The sequence below is a fragment of the Haematobia irritans genome, chromosome 3 (genome assembly GCF_050003625.1).
Source record: "Haematobia irritans isolate KBUSLIRL chromosome 3, ASM5000362v1, whole genome shotgun sequence".
NCBI classification, from domain to species: Eukaryota; Metazoa; Arthropoda; class Insecta; order Diptera; family Muscidae; genus Haematobia; species Haematobia irritans.
This window is the reverse complement of record NC_134399.1, coordinates 174907216-174932000: the sequence shown is the minus strand read 5'-3', so window position 1 is coordinate 174932000 and position 24785 is coordinate 174907216. Positions and strand designations below refer to the sequence as shown.

The 24785-nt window shown below is 29.7% G+C and overlaps 1 protein-coding gene across 2 annotated transcripts in view; it reads right to left on the bottom strand.

The window, feature by feature from the left end:
• LOC142228805 (uncharacterized) overlaps positions 1–22444 on the bottom strand; it is a 98409-nt gene extending 75965 nt beyond the window's left edge. For both annotated transcript variants that reach the window (XM_075299324.1, XM_075299326.1), the window contains exon 1: positions 22039–22444. The gene's annotated coding sequence lies outside the window, so the exon portion shown is untranslated. The remainder of the gene's footprint in view (positions 1–22038) is intronic.
• Between the last annotated feature and the right edge of the window lie 2341 nt (positions 22445–24785).

Below are 24785 nucleotides of genomic sequence, written 5' to 3'. Positions count from 1 at the left end.
AAACAGAATAGAGTCTTAAATGTATCCTTACTTGTATACTCCGCTTCTTTGGCTCGGAATCAATACCAACATTTTTAAAGTAAAGACAAAATCTTTGGAACCGGGCATGCTTTTTTTCAGTGTAGATGTATAGGAAAAAGTATGAGTCATTTTCGATATAGCTGTGGCTAAATTTTAGCCGATTTTCACCACATTTGCACACATTGCTAAAATGTTAATTGTACTCTCTGTTCAAAATTAAAAAAATTTTCGGGGTAAAATTTTGGACTCCGTGGTCATATGAATCTAAATCGGACGAAATATATATTCGGGAGCTATATCTGAATCTGATTTTGGCATGCATAGCTAAAATGGCAATTCTACGTTCTGTGCAAAATTTAAATTTTTTTACTGTTTGGTAGAATTATTGATGGTTTGGTAGATTTTACAAAATATTCCTCCCCAGCTATGAGGTACTTCACAAATTTTCTAAAGAAATACAATTTTTTGCAACATTTTCTATAAAAATAAAATGTTGACAAAATTTCCTATAGAAATAAAATTTTTAAAAAAATTTTCTACTGAAAGAAATTTTCTACTGAAAGAAAATTGTTGGCCAAATTTTCTATAGAAATAAAACTTTTGGCAAAAATTTTTATAGAAATAAAATTTTTGACAAAATTTTCTATAGAAATAAAATGTTGACAAAATTTTTTATAGAAATAAAATTTTTGACAAAATTTTCTATAGAAATAAAATTTTGACAAATTTTTCTATAGAAATACAATTTTGACAAAATGTTCTATAGAAATAAAATTTTGACAAAATTTTTTTATAGAAATAAAATTTTGACAAAAATTTGTTATAGAAATAAAATTTTGACGAAATTTTCTTTAGAAAGAAAATTTTTAACATAATTTTTATAGAAAGAAAATTTGTGACAAAAATTTCTATTGAAATAAAATGCTGACGTTTGAATTTTGAGAAAATTTGCTATAGAAATAAATTTTTGAGAAAATTTTTTATAGAAATACAATTTTTAGAAAGGTTTCTATAGAAATAAAATCTTTGGACTCAGTGGTTATGAATTTAAATCGGACGAAATATATATTCGGGAGATATATCTGAATCTGATTTTGGCATGTATAGCTAAAATGGAAATCCTACGGTCTGTGCAAAATTTAAAGTTTTTTACTGTTTGGTAGAATTATTGATGGTTTGGTAGATTGTGTAAAATATTCCTCCCTAACTATGGGGCACTTCACAAATTTTCTAAAGAAATATTTTTTTTTTGCAAAATTTTCTATAACATAAAAATAAAATGTTGACAAAATTTCCTATAGAAATAAAATTTTGACAAAATTTTCTACAGAAAGAAAATTGTTGGCCAAATTTTCTATAGAAATAATTTTTTTGACAAAATTTTCTATAGAAATAAAATTTTGACAAAATTTTCTGTAGAAATAAAATTTTAACAAAATTTTCTATAGAAATAAAATTTTGACAAAATATTGTATAGAAATACAATTTTGACAAAATTTTCTATAGAAATAAAATTTTGATGAAATTTTCTATAAAAATAAAATTTCGACAAAATTTTCTTTAGAAAGAAAATTTTTAACAAAATTTTCTATAGAAAGAACATTTGTGACAAAAATTTCTATTGAAATAAAATGTTGACGTTTGAATTTTGAGAGAATTTGCTGTAGAACTAAAATTTTCTATAGAAATAAGTTTTTGAGAAAATTTTCTCTAGAAATACAATTTTTTGAAAGGTTTATATAGAAATAAATTTTTGGCAAAATTTTCTATAGAAATAAAATGTTGACAAAACTTTCTACAGAAATAAAATTTTGAAAAAAATTTTCTATATACAGAAAAAAAAATTATTTCTATAGAAAATTTTCCAAAACTTTTATTTCTGTAGAAAATGTTGTTACAATTTTATTTAAAAAAATTTGTCAAAACTTTTATTTCTATAGAAATAAAATTTTTTATTAAAAAAAATTGTCTACTGAAATAAAATGTTCGAAAAATTTTCTACATAAATAAAATTGTGACAAAATTTTCTACAGAAATAAAATGTTGACAAATTTTTCTATAGAAATAAAGTTTTGACAAAAATTTCTACGGAAATAAAATGTTGAAAAAATCTTCTACAGAAATGAAATTTTGATTAAATTTTCTACCAAAATAAAAGTTTTGGCAAAATTTTTTATAGAAATAAAATTTTGACAAAATTTTCTATAGAAATAAAATTTTGACAACATTTTCTATAGAAATAAAATTTTGACAACAATTTATATAGAAATAAAATTTTGACAACATTTTCTATAGAAATAAAATTTTGACAAAATTTTCCATAGAAATAAAATTTTGACAAAATTTTCTATAAAAAGATTTTTTTTTGGCAAAATTTTCTATAAAAATAAAATGTGTTGTAACATTTTCTAAAGAAATAAAATGTTTGGCAAAATTTTCTATAGAAATAAAAGTTTTGGCAAAATTTTCTATAGAAATTAAATTTTAACGAAATTTTCTATAGAAATTAAATTTCAACAAAATTTTCTATAGAAATAAAATTTTCAAAAAATTTTCTATAGAAATAAAATCTTGACAAAATTTTCTATAGAAATAAAGTTTTGACAAAATTTTCTATAGAAATTAAATTTTAACAAAATTTTCTATAGAAATAAAATTTTGACAAAATTTTCTATAGAAATTAAATTTTAACAAAATTTTCTATAGAAATAAAATTTTAACAAATTTTTCTACAGAAATAAAATTTTAACAAAATTTTCTACAGAAATAAAATTTTAACAAAATTTTCTATAGAAATAAAATTTTGGTTCATAACATAACCATGATTATGAACCGATGTGGACCAATTTTTGTGTGATTGGAGATCGGCTATATATAACTATAGACCGATATGGACAAATTTTGGTATGGTTGTTAGCGGCCATATACTAACACCACGTTCCAAATTTGAACTGGATCGGATGAATTTTGCTCCTCCAATAGGCTCCGGAGGTCAAATCTGGAGAACGGTTTATGTATTATTATGGACCGATATGGACCAATTCTAGCACGGTTGCTAGAGATCATATACTAACACCATGTTCCAAATTTCAACCGGATTGGATGAAATTTGCTTCTCTTAGAGACTCCGCAAGCCAAATCTGGGGATCGGTTTATATGGGGGCTGTATATAATTATGGACCAATGTGGACCAATTTTAGCATGGTTTTTAGAGACCATATACCAACACCATGCACCAAATTTCAGCAAGATCGGATGAAATTTGCTTCTCTTTGAGGCTCCGCAAGCCAAATCTGGGGATCGGTTTATATGGGGGCTATATATAATTATGGACCGATGTGGACCAATTTTTGCATGGTTGTTAGAGACCATATACCAACACCATGTACCAAATTTCAGCCGGATCAGATGAAATATGCTTCTGTTAGAGGCTCCGCAAGCCAAATCTGAGGGTCCGTTTATATGGGGGCTATACGTAAGAGTGGACCGATATGTCCCATTTGCAATACCATCCGACTTACATCAATAACAACTACTTGTGCCAAGTTTCAAGTCGATAGCTTGTTTCGTTCGGAAGTTAGCGTGATTCCAACAGACGGACGGACATGCTTAGATCGACTCAGAATTTCACCACGACCCCGAATATATATACTTTATGGGGTCTTAGAGCAATATTTCGATGTGTTACAAACGGAATGACAAAGTTATTATATCCCCCATCCTATGGTGGAGGGTATAAAAATATGTTCACAGACGGACATGGCTAGATCGATTTAGGAACCGACCCTAAGCATTATTGCCAATGTTACCATGTGTATATCTCATCTCCTTCCGGGTGTTGCAAACATATGCGCTAACTTTTAACATCCTGTTCCACAGTATGGCGTAGGATATAAACATCAAGCGATTAGAATGTTACGACCTGGCCCTCTTCCTTGAAAATATTGATAAAATTATTTATTGTACTATAACCGATTAAAGATTGAACTTGTTTTAAAGTAAACCCTTTTTTGTCAATTTATTTACTTCTAGTATAATGACTTCTGTCAATAACAACGATCAGTGTTGGGTACTAGTGTCGGCAGACATTAACATTTTTTTTGCCAGTAATTCATGCCATGTTTCTCAGTTACCTTGATAACTGATACTTTAGGTAAGCAAATGAATTTCTGGATTTTTGTTTTACTTTTATTGGAAATTTATTGAAAAACTGTGTTTTTGGACTTGTGTGTTGTAGCAGCCAACTCCTCCCTCCACCAAAAGTAAGTATGATTTTACTGATTGTCACTGATATCGGTATCTTCTGCCCAATAAAAGTTATTCATTCGGACAGGTATCGATTGTATTTACACGCCTGTCCACTTTGCCTTTGGAATTTATGGCAAGCACAACATCTGCCATGAAATTTGGTCATTATTTGTCATTCATCGAATTTTATAGCAAGTTTCACACTTCATTGAATTGGAGTAAGTCAGCCATTAATTAGATTGTTATTGTATTTGCAAAAGGTATGATTTGCTTAGAATAAAATTGGTTTAATGAAATTTATTGATTTAGGTTGTGGTATCATTCAAATTTGGGTGAATGTTTAAGCTAATTGTTTCTATGGTCTTTGAATTGACAATGAATTTACCAATGAAATGAAAATCGAAAGCACTGAAAAAAATTATTGGTTAATGATAAAGGTTATTTCAGATTTTATTGCGAAATATAAAGGAATATATTTTTTTGCACATTTGTTGGCAAAATAAAATAAAAAAATATGGTACGATTCCCGAAGTTAAATTTGAAATTTCCACATTTATAGAATTCATAAGATTCTGAATTTATAAGAAGCTTTTTTGTTTGTGTTCTAGAGGAATTTAAAAAATGCATTAAAATTCTAAAGAATTTCAACTACATTATTGAAAAGAGCATGAAAAGTAAAAAGTAAAATTTATGTGATTAAAGACATTTCAATTAAAAATCAATTGAATCAATTAATTTTGTGATTCCAGATTGAATTTTCATCCTTAGCTTGACCTACGTTATTGAGGTATCAATCAACCTTATATCGGTTACAAAAATTGTCCTTTCTACTAATAGACTTTTTGTAAAGACTTTTCATGGAATTTTGATCAAATATGTCAAATCGAATGAATGAAATGTAATACGAGTGTTGCTTTTTATATTTAGGGATTGGGTAACGCTTATGTTTCAATCTGCCGTAAGTCAAGTCATCTTTGAGGTTATACGTATGATCACCCCAAACATGTTTCAAGAGCAAAATTTTATTTTTGGACGGTGAACATGGAACATGTTTGTTGTAACAATGTTATTTTCTCGAAAATTATTTATGATTTCGGCATATCTGATTTTTGCGGCAAAAATGTTCAATATTGTATGAACATTTGTCCTTCAAAACACTTTGTACGCGTTGGACCCCACACAATTTGTCAATCGTTAAAAAAGGCTCGTGTCGACTTGTTAAAAGAAACGCTTAAAAATACGATCGGGGTGCTTCGAAACACGTCTATAACATCGTATGAGCTGGAAAGTAAACAGCAGTCTAATGTATGGGGTTTCAGGATGAGCCAAATCCAACAAAATTTGCTCACGCTCCAAGCAATGTTTGGTAAATGATCGACTGTTTTTCGTAAAAGCTAGACATGTCACAATCGTATCACTACACACTAAAAAAAATCCCCTCTCATATACTCCCAAACATATTCTGCATATATATTTTCAGAATTTGTTCAAACAAAAAAATGTTTGTAGTGTCAAACTGGTTATGTTTCCCCCTAAGCATTTAAGGCTCCAAATAGTTAATTCCAGTCTCCAAACATTTGTTTGCTTGCAGCAAAATATTTTAACAGAAAAAAAAACATTTGGAAAACGTGTACCGAAAACGTTTTTCTTTTGTTAGAGTTTTTTGAATTGCTTCGAAAAGTATACACTTCTATCACTAAAAAAATTCGTTTGTTACAAAATTTTTATTTTTTCGATAAAAAAGTGATTTTTGAACCAATAACACAGTCCATTTCGTTTATATCAAACACTGTTCTTTTCTGACTTTAGGTTTTTAATAAGACACATTTTACAGTTCATAGTAAAAATTTAATATAGTAGAATGTAATGTTGAAAAATTTTCGGAATCTTCCGACCATATCTGGAATATATGAAAAAAAAAAAACACTGTTGTCGAAGCAGGGATCGAACCCGCGACCCTTGGCATGCAAGTCGGACGTAGTAACCACTGCTCCACGGTGCTCAACTAAATTTATTTTTCTGTTAAATAAACTTTGTTTAATCGGCTCGTGGGCGCCGCAAGCTATGCTATATAATTATAACTTATATGGGTTATTGTCTATTGGTGACAATAACGGCTACATAGCTCAGTGGATTGTGTGTTGACTTACAAATTGCATGGTCCGCGGTTCGATTCTCCGTCCAGGCGAAAATTAAAAAAAAAATTAAAAATTTATAAAATAGTATAATTTCTTCTACATTGTTTGTATTACAGAAAAAGGTGCTAAGAACTAAAAAACTTCGTGGAAGTGAGAAAGATGTGAGCGAAAATGCAATTAGCCAGAAACAAATTTTTTGAGTTAGTCTTTATGAAATTGTTTTTCCATCCTGGAAAAGAATAAACGTTTATCACAAAAAGTATATTCTTTTCTTCCAAATACACTTCCTTTCAACGAAAAGCAAATGAGAAACGAACTTTGTCTAAAATTTTGTTTGGGAGGAAAGAATTATTTTTTGAGGTGTGTTTGCAATTTATTTAAAAAAATATAAGTCGATAAGCAATCATGAGCGAATACTCAGCAACCTACACTTATGTTGTAATTAGATGTATACACGTGACACGAAATTGTTGTGACTCACGAAAATTTTCGCGATTCACGCGTGAGTCGTGAGTCACGCTTCATTTACAATTTTATTGACACCTTGGATATGAAGAGTGTAATAATGCTCTCGATTTTAATAATGCTCATATTTTCAGACACATCGCTAAGGCAAATTACTCAAAAAATTAGTCACATTTTCGTGCGTGAGTATGCGCGAGTACAAATTTTCGTTTCGTGAGTGTGCGTGAGTCCTACCAAACAATATCGTGTGTGACCAAGATTTTTCCGTCGTGAGTGTGCGTGAGCGTGAGTAAACTATTACTCACGCGCACCTCTCTCGTTGTAATAAATTATATGGATTTCTTTTACTCTCTCTCTCTCTCGATCTCTCTGACGTTTCCAAACATATATATATATATATATATATATATATATATATATATATATATATATATATATATATATATATATATATATATATATATATATATATATATATATATATATATATATATATATATATATATATATATATATATATATATATATATATATATATATATATATATATATATATATATATATATATATATATATATATATATATATATATATATATATATATATATATATATATATATATATATATATATATATATATATATATACATATATATATATATGTTTACACGAAATTTCCAAACTTATATATGTTTGCATCCAATGATATTATATTTAAGAAAATGTAATGTGCCAAACATAATATGTTCTAACTTATTAACATATATGTCCCAAACATATTGTATTAGTTTATGAACCTTATATGTTTGTACTTAAAAATAACGTGCTAAAAATTTGAGTTCCAACAATATATCCGTCTAGAACAACGCAGAATAGGCAAGTCTAATACATAAAGCGTCGAAAGGTCAATTCAAATGTTTGTGATATGATATGTTTATAGGAAATTTCCAAACTTATATATGTTTGCATACAATGATATTATATTTAAGAAAATGTAATGTGCCAAACATAATACGTTCTAACATATATGTCCCAACAATATTTTATTAGTTTATGAACATTATATGTTTGTACTTAAAAATAATGTGCTAAAAATTTGAGTTCCAACAATATAATTTTTACACCCAAACATATGAAAAACAGCCTTTTTCATCCGTGTAGAACAACGCAGAATAGACAAATCTAGTTGTCTTCAAAGAAATCAGGAAAACCAACCGCCGAAAACGGATCACTCTTCACCAAGATAATGCGAGCTCTCACACATCGGCTCAAACAAGTGCATTTTTGAGCACTCCATACTTGGTACCGAATGACTTTTTGTTACTCCCGTACGTAAAAACTAAAATTTATGTAGAACGTTTTTCGACATCTGAAGAAGCGGTTGATGCCTTCAGAATGCATGTATTGGAGGTATCTCCGATACCTCAAATGTGCTTCGATTCTTGGTTCAAGCGCATGTAAAAGTATATAGATTTATATTAATCCACCGCTGAAAAACTTGTTGGTGTTTGGTCGAAACTGGGATCGAACCCAGAAGCGTTTGTATGCAAGGCGAGTATGATAATTATTGCACCACGCTGGCTCCGTAAAATACATATATTTTAATATTCAAATATTATCAGTAATGAAGATGAATGATTCTACACCTTTAAGTGTAGCATAAATATGGAATTACCCATCTTAATGTACAACAGTAGTAGCATTATACATTTACATATCTCATCTTATCTTGGAATATTATCCGGCCATTATGTTATCGCCATTCGATATGTGGCTGTCATCTCTTCACTTGAAGCTAATGAAAACCTCCATCCTCACCTTTGAAACATCATTTGGTTAATACACTGTTGTTGGCTTCATCTTATGTCAAGTTCAAGTTTGATACTCACAGATGGATACTCACAGGTATCATAATGATATCACTATGGGTTCATTTGTCTTTGCATCATCTTCTGTAGCCATTAGGAATCTCTGTTGTTTGCCACAGTAAGGAAATAGAGCGAATCGCGTTTATTGTTACATAGGAGCCACTTCTTTTTCCCTTACTGGTATTGATAATGTGTGAATCACTTTGTTTTTGAGCAACATACTCTTGAATCTTAATCGGTTCTGAGGATGATGTTACGCACAGAATATTAAGTTGCATTGCAGGCCACCTCTTCATGATGATTCTTGTGTTAAATTATGCTACGGGGCATAGGTGTGAGATTGACAATTTGTAGCCATTTATCGATAAATATGACCACTTTGTTGAAACGTGTTATTAATTTTAGACTTATCAAAGATGCAACCGCCTAAAGCTAAGAATTCAGAAGGTATGTCCACGAACCTGTTTTATGCAATTTTTCCGTTTTTTTTCTGGTATTCGTTTATGTTACGCTGTGTTGCATGCATCACTTTTGACATTGCCTTTAATTAGTTGGTGTAATAAACATGTTATAGATGATCTTATATTTTAAGCGCCCCATACCAAATCAAAGAAAACCCAGGTAGTAGGTATATTTTATAAAGATTTATTTTGGTGATAAATCTTCCTGCGGCAGTTGTTTTCGATTAAGTATTAAATTAAAAATTGGATAATCGTACATCAATCGATGTGTATGAGGGTGTGCCAGAAAAATGAGAATTTTATATAAGAATAGAGTGGAAAAATGTTCAAATATTTTGAAAAAAGTCAGAAATGCCTTCAATATTTTTGCACCGCTGAGTTCACCAATTATAATATTCTCATTTGTATACCACGCAGCACAAATCTGGACTTATAGGAAGATATGACATTCTTAACCTTCGGATATGACATTCTTCGGTCAAAGACATGAATATTGTTCATTTCGATTTGCAAGTCCAGAAATCATAGCTCTTAATCAATCTCCCTGACATATCGGGCTGGCGTAACTAGGGAATAGTTGCCAGTATAGATGGTAAAATGAGGGGAAGATCTTTTGTCTCGGAATTTGACATAGGATTGCCTACCAGTCAAACGTAGTTAGCCAATAATTTCTTAAAATATTTACACAAAATAAACTGATGTATCTTCTGGGAAACGAAATTGAAGTATTTCTTTAGCTGTTACAGTGGTTTCTTTCACACTGAAGAACTTTTATTGGTGACAATTGTGGCAACGAGTATTAAAAAAAAGATTCAATTGCCTTTAAGGAGACAAATTTACAAATAAAACAAAAATTTGTTTTCTTTAAATTTCATTTGTAGGAATGATGATATTTTTGTTCGTTTTGTTTGTTATTGTCGGTTTCTCTTCAATCATTATTGTTGTTTTTGATTTCAGCTTAAAACCATGCAATGACTAACTACAAGCTTAACCAACAGAAGAAAAGTATGCTTGTCAAATTTATTTGGGCAAATCCCTATAGATTGCAAGATGGTTGGATGTACAGCTGTTTCGGAACTACCACATTCCTCATCAGCATCCTCTGCTTGCAGCAAAACTACACGCAAAAAAATAATTCTTTCCTCCCAAACGAAATTTTAGACAAAAAAGTTTGTTTCTCATTTGCTTTTCGTTGAAACGAAGTGTATTTGGAAGAAAAGTATATACTTTTTGTGATAAACGTTTGTTCTTTTCCAGGATGTAAAAACAATTTCAGAAAGACTAACTCTAAAACAATTTTTTTCTGGTTAATTGCATTTTTCCTCACATCTTTCTTACTTCCACGAAGTTTTTTAGTTCTTAGCACCTTTTTCGGTAATACAAACAATGTAGAAGAAATTATACGATTTTATAAATTTTTAATTTTTTTTTACTTTTCGCCTGGACAGAGAATCGAACCGCGGACCATGCAATTTTGTAAGCCAACACACTATCCACTGAGCTATGTAGTCGTTATTGTCATCAATAGACAATTACCCATATAAGTTATATTTATATAGCATAGCTTGCGGCGCCCACGAGCCGATTAAACAAAGTTTATTTAACAGAAAAATACATTTAGTTGGGCATCGTGGAGCAGTGGTTGCTACGTCCGACTTGCATGCCAAGGGTTGTGGGTTCGACAAAAGTTTTTTTTTTACATATATTCCAGATATGGTCGGAAGATTCCGAAAAATTTTTCAACATTACATTCTACTATTTAAAATTTTTACTATAAACTTTAAAATGTGTCTTATTAAAGACCTAAAGTCAGAAAAGAACAGTATTTCAGATAAACGAAATGGACTGTATTTTTGGTTCAAAAATATTTTTTTATTGCAAAAATAAACAAACGAATATTTTTGTTGATAAAAGTGTATACTTTTCGAAGCAATTCAGAAAAACTCTAACAAAAGTAAAAACGTTTTCGGTACACGTTTTCCAAACGTTTTTTTCTTTGCTTGTATGAGCAATCCGTTCTGATGTTCTTCCATCATATGATCTATGAAGTGGTATAGTAAAATAACTTCGACGATTTCGAGCCCCGAAGTATCTCTGTTTCCTGGGTTACAGTAGCGGGGTAACCTCTACTAGTTTTCAGATGTCTGCAATTTTACACCAAAAGAATTTTCTTCGTAAAAAGAACAAAAAAATTCGTTAAAAGGACGAAATTTGTCATTGTTTTACAACCAAAGAAACTTTTCATAAAAAGTACGAAATATTTCGTACTTTTTACGAAGAAAAGTTCTTCAAAAATGTTCATACTTTGTAAGAAAAAAATCGTACTTTTTATGAAGAATCTTCGCACTTTTTATGAAAAGGCTTCGTACTGTTTATGAAACATTTTCGTGCTGTTATGAAAATGTTTCGCACATTTAATGAAAATCTTTCGTAGTTTTTATGAAGAATTTTCGTACATTGTATGTAACAATTTCGTTCTTTTTATGAAAATGTTTCGTAATTTTTATGAAAAACTTTCGTAGTTTGTTTGCAAAAATATTCGAACTTTTAGATAAATTTTATAGTAGATAGTGCATTTGGTTGTAGTAACAAGTGTGAAAAATGTCATCACTATTTTACATCTTAAGTTTTTGATGAATGTTTAGTTTTATTGCTTCACTTTTAATCATAGCGCGCTATCACCCAAATGAGAAGTAGCATAGGCATGCATAAAAAATAGAATAAAGGAATACACTCAAGGACATTATCAGAAGCAATTTTCTGTCGCCCGCGGAAATTTTACAAATTCAATGAAACTTCTTCGTTATTTTAAAGAAAATGTTTGGTACTTTTTATGAAGAAATTTTTAAGCAGAATGTCCCGTAATATATTCATAAATTCGTAAAAACTTCTTCACAAAAATCATGAAATTTGAAGAAATTTCGTTAAAAGTACGAAACTTTTATGAAGAGAAATTAATGTAGAATATTTCGTAAACGTTTCGTATATTCGTAAAATTTACGAAAATGAATGAAAATTTTATTGTTTTAAAGAAGAATAACGAAGAATAGTTAATGAAGAATTCTTCGTAAAATTAACGAAGAGAATTCTTTCGCTGTAGGCAAGTTTAGTGTTTATAAAACTTGCTTTGTTTTTTCACCTTAACTTCTTTTCTATCTTTCTTCCATTTTTCGTTACACTCTTATGTTGATCCATGGTAAAATAAAAGTGATATATGCATACAAATTAATGTTCACAAATCTTATTTATTGTTTATTATTTGTTGTCATTTATGCTATTAATGGTTTATTTCGTCGAAGCCTACTCCACATATATTTAAATTGCATGAAATTTCTTTAAATGTATGTATTAAATTTCTGTATCACCAAGGTCATTATATAAATTGGAATTTTCATATACATTTTGTAAAATTGACAAAAAAATATATATTTAAAAAATTTCCATTGATTACAAATTTTATAATTTGTTTGCTGCCCTAAAAATAGGCTTCTACAAAACAACGTATTAGTAAACTAACAGATTTTTCCGAGATATAAGCTGGCGATTAAATGAAAAATTGTTTGCCTCGAAAAGCTTTAAATTAGTAAGCGGATAAAACTACCGGAACATATTTATGCTATTGCATTTAACTAATAAGGCTTAAGCGGGAATATATTTCAAAATTAATTAGCAAAAAATATTACCCTTTATTCATTCATACATATACCCAGCAAAAAAACAAAAAAAAAAAATTATAAAAAAGTAGTTTGGATGTCCAACTTGTGATCACAGAGCAGTGCAAATGTGGATTATTTCCAATGAATTTTTACGAAAGTACTGTTTTTTTCGGATCCTTTGCATTTAAGAAGTTATTCGTTACTTCATACTCTATCACTTTCTTATTATTTATTTTTGATAATTTAAAAACCTTTTTTTCCTTCGAAAACAGAACGCCTTAGCCCACTCAACCACAAAAAGCAATAAACATGATGCATAAACAGTTCAATTCAACTGTTTCCCAGCAAAAAAAGTGTATCCGAAAAAAGCAATGAAATTTTTCTTTTTGGATCCGAAAGTGGTGCAAAATTGGTTCAGATGCGATGGATTTAACATGGGCTTGTAATGGGTGTACGTCGTATTTATAAGTATCCGCTGCATTGATTTCGCATTAATTCTTCATATGTTATGTCATTTCAGTATTTCGGATTTCATTTCAGAAAATAAGACAAGGCGGAGAAATTATTTTCTTTTTATTATACCACCACCATAGAATAGTGACGGGGGTATAATAAGTTTGTCATTCCGTTTGTAACACATCGAAATATCGATTTCCGACTATATAAAGTATATATATTCTTGATCAGGGAGAAATTCTAAGACGATATAGCCATGTCCATCTGTCCGCCTGTCTGTCTGTCTGGCTGTCTGTCTGTTGTAATCACGCTACAGTCTTCAATAATAAAGCAATCGTGCTGAAATTTCGCATAAACTCGTCTTTTGTCTGCAGGCAGGTTAAGTTCGAAGATGCTCTATATCGGTCCAAGTTTTGATATAGTCCCCATATAAACCGACCTCCCAATTTGGGGTCTTGGGCTTATAAAAACTGTAGTTTTTATCCAATTTGCCTGAAATTGGAAATCTAGAGGTATTTTAGGACCATAAACAAGTGTACCGAAAATGGTCGTCCATCTGGACCGATTTCCCGATTTTGTTTCTTGGGCGTCTAGAAAATGTATTTTCTACCCGATTTGCCTGAAATGGGATATCTAGAGGTATTCTAGGACCATAAAGAGGTGTGCCGAAAATGGGGTGTATCGGTCCATGTTTTGATATAGCCACGATATAGACCGTTCTCTCGATTTTATTTCTTGGGCTTCTATAATCCGTAGTTTTAATCCAATTTACCTAAAATTTGAAATCTAGAGGTTCTAGGACCCTAAAGACGTGTACCGAAAATGGGAGTACCGGTTCATGTTTGGATATAGCCACCATATATACCGATCTCCCGATTTTACTTCTTGGTCTTCTAGAATCCGTAGTTTTTATCAAATTTGCCTGAAATTTGAAACCTAGAGGTATTCTAGAACCATAAGGATGTGTGTCGAAAATGATGAGTACCGGTCCATGTTTTGATATAGCCCCCCATATAGACTGATCTCCCTATTTTACTTTTTGGACTTCTAGAATCCGTAGTTTTTATGAAATTTGCCAGAAATTTGAAATCTAGAGGTATTCTAGGACCATAAAGACGTGTGTCGAAAATTGTGAGTTCCGGTTCATGTTGTGATATAGCCCCCATATAGACCGATCTCCCGATTTTACTTCTTGGGCTTCTAGAATCCGTAGTTTTTACCCAATTTGTCTGAAATTGGGAATCTAGAGGTATTCTAGGAAAATAAAGAGATGTGCCGAAAATGGTGATTATCGATCCATGTTTTGATATAGCCCCCATATAGACCGATCTCCCGAGTTTACTTCTCGGGCTTCTAGAATCCGTAGTTTTTACCCAATTTGCCTGAAATTGGAAATCTAGAGGTATTCCAGGATAATAAAGAGATTTGCCGAAAATGGTGATTATCGGTCTATGTTTTGATATAGCCCCCATATAGACCGATCTCCCGATCTTACTTCTTGGGCTTCTAGAAGCCGTAGTTTCTACCCAATTTGCCTGAAATTGGAAATCTAGAGGTATTCTAGGACTATAAAGTGGTGTGCCGAATATATTGAGTATCGGTACAGTTTTTGATATAGCCACCTTATAAACCGACCCTCCGATTTGGGGCCTAAATTCTAGAACTACAATTAAATGTGCTGAATACTGTGTGTATCCTTCCATGTTTTTGTATAGCTCCCATTACACCGAACTCCCGATTTCACTCATTGGGTTTCTAGAAACCGTAGTTTTTATCCAATTTGGTCCATGTTTTGGTACAGCCATCAAAAAGACCGATTTGAATTTTTGGAGGTCTAGACACCACAATTTTTATCCGATTTGTATGAATTTTGGAAATCTAGATGTATTTTAGGTCCATAAATAGGTGTACCGAACATTCAGTTAATCGGTCCATAGTTTAGTAAATATAGCCCCCATATGGACCGATTTCCCTATTTGACTTCAAAAGCTAGAGGTATTTTAGGTCCCCAAATAGGTGTGTCGAATATGGTGTGTATCGGTTCATGTTTTGCTATAACCCTCATGTAGATCGAACACCCAATTTGAGTTCTTGGACTTCTAGACACCACGATTTTTCTCAGAATTGTATGCAATTCGAAATCTAGAAGTACGTTAGTGATATGCCAAATTTGGTTTATATCGGTATTGGTTTAATAAGGTATTCTGGTACTGATCATCGAAATTGCACGAAACTAGAAGTAAAATTTCCCGATTTTACTTCTCGTATTCATTGGAGTAATGGGGGTAAAAATTTCAAATCATATGAAATGTGTTATTTCATCGGGGTTTCTTGTACGCGTAGACAAAATGTTTAAGATTCGTCAAAAAACTGGTTCTTGTACATCCAGAATTTGATCTAGTCTCCACATGTAGAAACTTAGAATTTAACTTCCGGAACTTCATGAACCGATTATTTTGTTGTTTAAATACAATAATAAATTGTCTATTCTATTAATTTCCAAAGCCTTCTCAAATTAAATTCCATGGAAGTAAAAAGCAAAAATTTTTCGCTGTTATCAAGGGTATGGAACCGACTGTTTACCAGCGTTTATGTTAAATCTCTCTCTGTCTAGTTCGTTTAATTTGAACTTAAAGGTAAAATGTTGTAAAATTATTTCCCACAACGCATAATAGTTTTTATTGCATAATAGCATTTTTCGACATTTGTGTTTATATAATCGCTCGAAAAGAAAATATGTCATAATTTCATATATAATAAACACATGGCACACTTTTACTTTCCCTAATAGGAATGCACCCGGTCAATGGTTTGTTGCCTACTATATAAGGGCAATATGCAATAATAATTGTTAAATACCATCAAAAAGTAAAAAAAAATACTCTTCAATAGTTTTGGGCGTAAAAAAATCAAAAATAATATAAATTCGTAGAATTATTTGCATTCATAGAAAGTTACGATTGAAATCTTTGATAAAAGCACTTTTTTAGATTTCAGTCAAACGTGAGTCAATGTTAAGAGTTGAAGTTTAATTGCTTGTGTGAATGTGAATAAAATGCATTCTATCAAATTCAAATTAAAATGAATTCAATTATATATACAAACATGTATTTCACGTCGGTTTGATTTAGTTTATTAAAAAAACAAATGAGTAAAGTAGAAAGTCGGGCGGAGCTGACTATATATAATATCCTAAACCATTAATAAACCTATGTATTTGGGGGGGTATTATTAAAATTAAAAGATTAAAGATTGGGGGCTTCCCTTCTATATGACCGTAGTTTAGAAAATTAAGTAGTACATAATACAGGGATGGAAAATACAATTTTTAAGAAATTACATAAAAGGTATTTCTTTGAGCGAAAAAGTACTTTTCACTAAATTTCAACAAAAATTCCATTGGAAGATTATTGTCAAGAGCTCCTTTAGACTGAATTTTAAAGAAAATATAAGTTTGTTTATCAACTCCTCAATTTTTAAATACTTTTTCTTGTTTGGTTTCATATCAGCTTACAAATTTTTTTCTGTAGATAAATAAAAATAAATTTATGACAAAATTTTCCATAGACATAAGATATTGACAAAATTTTCTATAGAAATAAAATTTTGACAAAATTTTCTATAGAAATAAAATTTTGACAAAATTTTCTATAGATATAAAATTTTGACAAAATTTTCTACCGAAATAAAATTTTGACAAAGTTTTTTAGCGAAATAAACTTTTGATAAAACTTTCTATAGAAACAAAAGTTTGACAAAATATTCTATAGAAATAACATTTTGACAAAATTTTCTACCGAAATAAACTTTTGACAAATTTTTCCATAGATATAAAATTTTTACAAAATTTTCTATAAAAATAAAATATTGACAAAAATTTCTAAAGAAATAAAATTTTCTATAGAAATAAAATTTTGACATAATTTTCTATAGAAATTAAATTTTGACAAAATTTTCTATAAAAATAAAATTTTGACAAAATCTCCTATAGAAATAACATTTCGACAAAATTTTCCACCGAAATAAACTTTTGACAAATTTTTCCATATTTTCTATAAAAATAAAATTTTGACAAAATTTTCTGTAGATATAAAATTTTGACAAAATTTTCTATAAAAATAAAATATTGACAAACATTTCTAAAAAATAAAATTTTCTATAGAAATAAAATTTTCTATAGAAATAAAATGTTGACAAAAATTTCTATAGAAATAAAATTTTGGCAAAATTTTCTATAAAAATAAAATTTTGACAAAATCTTCTATAGAAATAAAATTTTGACAAAATTTTCTATAGAAATAAAATTTTGACAAAATTTTCTATAGGTATAAAATTTAGAAAAAATTTTCTATAAAAATAAAATTTTGACAGAAATTTTTAAAGAAATAACATTTTCTATAGAAATAAAATGTTGACAAAAATTTCTATAGAAATAAAATTTTGGCAACATTTTCTATAAAAATAAAATTTTGACAAAATCTTCTATAGAAATAAAATTTTGATAAAATGTTCTACCGAAATAAAATTTTTACAAAATTTTCTATAGGAATAAAATTTTGCCAAATTTTCTATAGAAATAAAATTTTAGAAAAAATTTTTTATAGAAATAAAATGTTGACAAAAAATAAAATAAAATTTTGATAAAATTTTCCGAAAGAAAACATTTGGACAAAAGTTTCTGTTTAAATAAAATTTTGAGAAAACTTTCTGAAGAAATAAATTTTTAAAATATTAAAATATTTTGACAAAACTATGGTACCATAAATCTGATATCGTCTCAAAAATGTCTACACAAAAGGTCTTAAATCATTCGCGGGGGTACGAGGGTATTGACCAGTGTGAAACAGTATTGAAAAAGTACTATAGTACTGCATTTTCCATCCCTGGTACATAGTGGAATCCAAATCTCTAATACTTGTTCAAATCCAAGAGGTGTTGTAGAGTATTACTGTATGCTAAACAAGAATAAGGTCGATAGATATTGGGGGCATTGAAAAAAATTTACAATTTACAGGTCTAGATTTAAGGCTACATTGAAAAAAAGCATGCCCTGTTCCAAAGACTTTGTCTTTACTATAAAAATGTTGGTATTGATTGCGAGCCAAAGAAGCGGAGAATACAAGTAAGGATACTTTTAAGACACAATTCTCTGTGTACTTGTTTCTAGTAAGCAAATTTTAATTTTTCGCTTTTTCAGCTTTTTTCTTCATATGCTATCAAAGTATTTTAAAAACGAGTTAACGACAACTTTATTTCCTAAATTAAGATCCGACTTCCAGTAGAAATTATGCTATGTTTCAAATAAAAGACGTCTTTAAAATAAGGTGTTGAAAAACATGTCCTATATTTCAACGATTTTTTGCTTTGTAATCAAGATGCAAAAAGACAACAAATTTAAAGACAATTTCATTAACTTTCTGAATTATTAAAGTCAAGTTGACCTTAGCCCAAAAATTTTTTCTTTTATGTTATCATACCCATTTTTAAGTGAAATCACTTAATTATAAGGACAATACGACTTCATTGAAAAGTGTATCGACTTTTATATTAGAGAAATGTGTCTTTTATGCTAAGCTAAATTTGCATTCGTATTTCAAAGACATTAAATCTTTGATCTCACGATATTATTTTTTCAGTGCATCTAGCCACCGTGGTGCAATGGTTAGTATGCTCGCCTTGCATACACAAGGTCGCGGGTTCGATTCCTGCTTCGACCGAACACCAAAAAGTTTTTCAGCGGTGGATTATACCACCTCAGTAATGCTAGTGACATTTCTGAAGGTTTCAAAGCTTCTCTAAGTGGTTTCACTGCAATGTGGAACGCCGTGCGGACTCGGCTATAAAAAGGAGGTCCCTTGTCATTGAGCTTAACATGGAATCGGGCAGCACTCAGTGATAAGAGAGAAGTTCACCAATGTGGTGTCACAATGGACTGAATAGTCTAAGTTAGTCTGATACATCGGGCTGCCACCTAACCTACGTAGCCCAGTGGATAGTGTGGTACAATTTTAAAAATTTATAAAATCGAATAATTTCGTCTACATTGTTTGTATTACAGAAAAAGGTGCTAAGTATCAGGATTGCCATTTTGGTCCACAAAATTATTAATTTCTAAATGGAATTTGGTTGATTTTGGTCCATTTTCGTCAAATCACTAATTTTTTAAAAATTTTTATAGAAATAAAATTTTAATAAATTTTTCTGTAGATATAAAATTTGGACAAAAATTTATGTAGAAATAAATTTTTAACAAAATTTTTCCAGAAATAAAATTTTGCCAAAATTTTGTACAGAAATAAAATTTACAAAAATTTATATATATATAGGAAATTATGCAAAACTTTTGTACAGGAAGAAAAGTTTGTAAAAATTTTATATAGAAATAAAATTTTGACAAAAAAATAAAATTTTGACAAAATTTTCTATAGGAATAAAATTTTAACAACATTTTCTATAAAAATAAAATGTTGACAAAACTTTCTATAGATATAAAATTTTGACATAACTTTCTATAGAAATAAATTTTTGACAAAAGTTTCTATAGAAATAAAATTTTGACAAAATTTTCTATAGAAATAAAATTTTGATTAAAATTTCTACAGAAATAAAATTTTGACAAAATTTTATATAGAAATAAAATTTTGCAAAATTTTTCTATAAAAATAAAATTTTGACAACATTTTCTATAGGAATAACATTTTAACAACATTTTTTATAAAAATAAAATGTTGACAAAACTTTCTATAGAACTAAAATTTTGAAATAATTTTCTATAGAAATAAAAGTTTGACAAAATTTTATATAGAAATAAAATTTTGACAAAATTTTCTATAGAAATAAAATTTTGCCAAATTTTTCTATAGCAATAAAATTTTAACAAAATTTTATATAGAAATAAAATTTTGACAAAATATTCCATAGAAATAAAATTTTGACAAAATTTTCTATAGAAATAAAATTTGACAAAATTTTCTGTAGAAACAAAATTTTGATTAAAAATTCTTCAGAAATAAAATTTTGACACAATTTTCTATAGAAATAAAATTTTGATATAATTAATTAATTTATTTTTGGAAAAATGGTCCGTTGGTATGAATTTTGGTCCAATTTGGGAAAAATGTTGGTCCAAAATAAAAATTAATTGTAACAACGCTGCTAAGCATTAAAAAAAAACTCGTGGAAGTGAGAAGGATGTGAGAGAACTTATATTTCGGAATTTATATTTCAGAGTGATCACAAATGAGGGTGATCAAACTCAAAAAAAAATTTACTTGGATCCAAAGATTTTGACCTTTCTTTAAGGATTTTGGTATTGATTCCGAGCCAAAGATGCGGCTTCTTTAAAATAAAGATATTTTTTACGGACCTGCCTGGCATTAAATCTAGGATCGATAAAATTAAAATTGGATACAGATCTCATTCATCGAATTTTTATTCTCTGTTTGCGATGTACTAGTAAAGGTATTCATGTACAAACAAATTCCAGTTTCAAAATTCAAATTATGCCAAGTACTTCAAAGTAAAAACTGTTTTTTTAATGCTTAAAAAAACTTTAAACCAAAGATGCAAATCTTTAAAATAAGTCTTAGCCTATATTTGTAGCGTTTTTATCTTAAATTTAAAAATGCAATATGTCAGTTGAGTTAAAGACGATTTACTTAAATTAAAAATGTTTTTTCTTTATTTTAAGGAACATTTGCCTTACTTCAAAGATCTACAACTTCAACAGGGGGACGCAAAATTTGAAGATTTATGTCCTAAATTTAATGAAAATAATTTTTGAAGCAAGGATTATAAACTTTCTTTTAATTAAAATGTCATTATTTGAAAGAATTTTGTCCTTAGCATTGCATAAATTTGGAGTCCTAAAATTTAAGTTGTATAATCTTCCATATTAGGTCAATATTTTTTTCAGTGTAAGCACGGATACTACAATATAACAAAAATACACAGTCTTGTGTTGGTGGAATTTTTGGGAGAGTTGTTGACGAAAATTTCAAATTTCAATTTAATATTATTTTGGTGACGACATTGTGTCCTTATTTTTTTATATTTGATATTATTTAAAATACATTTCAATTCACTACACTGAAATAAATTTAGCTATTTGTATTATCACTTCATATTTATTCGCTTGTATTGATGAAAGGTTATTCTTAAGATTAATGTCATATATAATTTTCAAGGAATAAGGAAGCGAATAATTTTTATGCGTCACATATATTAAGGAAATATTGGACCACAAAAAAAAAAAAAACACATAAACAATTCTCTTAACATTTGTTTTAGAAAAAAAAATAATAAACAAAAACTTATACATCACGAACAATACAAAACCGATTCAAAGAAAGAAATTCAATTTTTTTTCTTAATCACAAATACAAGTGAAAAAGGTTTATAAGTACCAATACACCAAGTCGATGGTATGCCAGGTGATTGGAGAAATAAATAAAAGAGGTACACATTAATTAAAATTCAAAGCAGGATTACAAATTTGTCGTTACACTCACTCATTCGACCACTCAGTGGCTCAGTGTTATACGGTGACAATGAAGATTGGCTGGCGACCAACATTCACGATATTTTCGACATATTTGCCATAAAACAAAAACGAAAAAGTAATTTTACCTTCGCAAATAATAAATAAAATTTTCATACAAGTTTTCTTAACTACATAAATACATATAATTTTTTAAGTATATTTTTTGTTGTATTTCCACCATACCTTTTTTATTAGTTAATACGATTTGTTTTTCTAATGTATTTTTTTCACAAGCACTATTTTTTATTTTTCTTTTGTTCTTTGAGTTATTTTAATTTTTTAGATTTCTTAAATTTCTTCCTTTTTTGAGTTTTATTTACTCCGTTGAATTAATCACTCGTTTTCCCGTGCGCTTCAACGTTGTTTAGGGTTTGCGCAACCGCAACGTTCTGCTGCTCCTGGGAATGTTGTGCGAAATTTTTGTTTGAATCTCTTCGTGTGTTCGATTTCCGATTTAACGATGGGCTGGATATTCTTGCCGGCCGTTAACGATTTCAAGTTGATTAAAAGCGACCACGATTATTCAATAATTAAAACGCACACGACAGCGAAACAACTCTTTCGTAGCGTATGTTTTTTTATGTGTGTTTTTTTGCTGAGAAAATTGAAAGAAAAAAAATCATTAAATAATTTTATTTTATGTTTTTGTTTTTGTGGTTACAAACAGGCTTTCATACGGATTTTTATTTGATGTTGTGATCCTTTGATTAAATGTGCTTAATTAAAAACCATTGTAGAGTTCAATGTTAAATGGTGATCTAAATTTTATTTATCAATATATTGGAAAGGAAAATACAATTATTGCAAATTTACAATAAATAGAACTTCGGAGAACACATCGGATATCTATTGGACAAATATTAGTTGGGACACTTTGAACACTTTAGTAGAGTTTCAATAATCATGTACGGCAAGGGACACCGTATCAGACTTAATTAGACTACAAGTAGATTGGAAATCTTTGAGTATCTGGTCCTGTTAAATTATAGCTAAACCCAGAGAGGAGGGAATAGGATCACCTCAAACATGTTTTGTTATTTTTTGATGGGGGAACATGGAATATACTTCATAATGGGGAACATGCATTAAAGCTACATTACAATATCGCCGTTTTTGATTAAATTGTTATACCCTCACCATAGGATGGGGGTATATTAACTTTGTCATTCCGTTTGTAACACATCGAAATATTGCTCTAAGACCCCATAAAGTATATATATATATATATATATATATATATATATATATATATATATATATATATATATATATATATATATATATATATATATATATATATATATATATATTCTGGGTCGTGGTGAAATTCTGAGTCGATCTAAGCATGTCCGTCCGTCCGTCTGTTGAAATCACGCTAACTTCCGAACGAAACAAGCTATCGACTTGAAACTTGGCACAAGTAGTTGTTATTGATGTAGGTCGGATGGTATTGCAAACGGGCCATATCACTTTTACGTATAGCCCCCATATAAACGGACCCTCAGATTTGGCTTGTGGAGCCTAAAAGAGAAGAAGGTCTCTAACAACCATGCAAAAATTGGTCCATATCGGTCTATAATTATATATAGCCCCCATATAAAGCGATCTCCAGATTTGAGCTCCGGAGCTTCTTGGAAGAGCAAAATTCATCCGATTTGGTTGAAATTTGGTACGTGGTGTTAGTATATGGTCTCTTACAACCATGTAGGAATTGGTCCATATCGGTCCATAATTATATATAGCCCCCATATAAACCGATCCCCAGATTTTACCTCCGGAGCCTCTTGGAAGAGCAAAATTCACCCGATTCGGTTGAAATTTGGTACATGGTGTAAGTATATGGTAGCTAACAACCGTGCAAAAATGGGTCTGCATATGTCCATAATTATATATAGCCCCCATATAAACCGATCCCCAGATTTGACCTCCGGAGCCTCTTGAAAGAGCAAAATTCATCCGATTCGTTTGAAACTTGGTAAGTGGTGTTAGTATATGGTCTCTAACAACCATGATGAATTGGTCCATATGGGTTCCTAATTATATATAGCCCCCATATAATCCGATCCCCAGATTTGAGCTCTGGAGCCTCTTGGAAGAGCAAAATTCATTCGATCCGGTTGAAATTTGGTACATGGTGTAAGTATATAGTCTCTAACAACCATGCAGGAATTGGTCCACATCCAAATAAAAACATGTTTTTATTATTTGTGGACCTTTTACCGAAAATACTCTGAAATTTGAATCTGAACCTAGAGTTATGTCATTAAGAAATATTTTTTCCGTGGGTTTTTCAATTGTTGCAAAAATTGTTTCCTTCAGGTTAAACAAAGTAAGCAATGCAATATCTCATTAATATTTAAGTACCCCAGAAGTTAATAGAATTAGGTCCTAAATATCAATCCGATTATGTTATAAAATTGTTTTGGTTTTTCAATTGATTGCCCTAGTACTCCTTAAAGTCACACGGCAATTTGAATATACATAAATTAGTTTTTGTTGTAAATATTATTCATGTGTCAAGTTGTAATGATTGATCAAATTCACAATTCCGATTGAATTCCATAGTCAAAAAACATTGTTCGAAAATCACTGTAGAAAAAAAAAATCTGTTGACTGCTATTTGTTTTCAATTTTTTAAATATATTTTTGTTTACTTTTTATTGTTAAGTCTGCCAAGTAGTCACTCAATCGCGGACAATTTACAAGTTCAAGTTGTATTTAATGGCAATGCCTTTGTTATTGTTCTATGCGCCTGCGCGTTGTCACTTTGAGTATCGTAGTTCAACTGAACAAACGCAAATGACGATGGGTTGCGTTAAGTGCGTTGGTTGTTGATGTAGTGATTTTTTTCACATCGATATGGGTGCCAATATTGAATGGTATTCCATGAAGCAGAAGGAGGAATTATTACTTGCATAGAAGAGTTTATG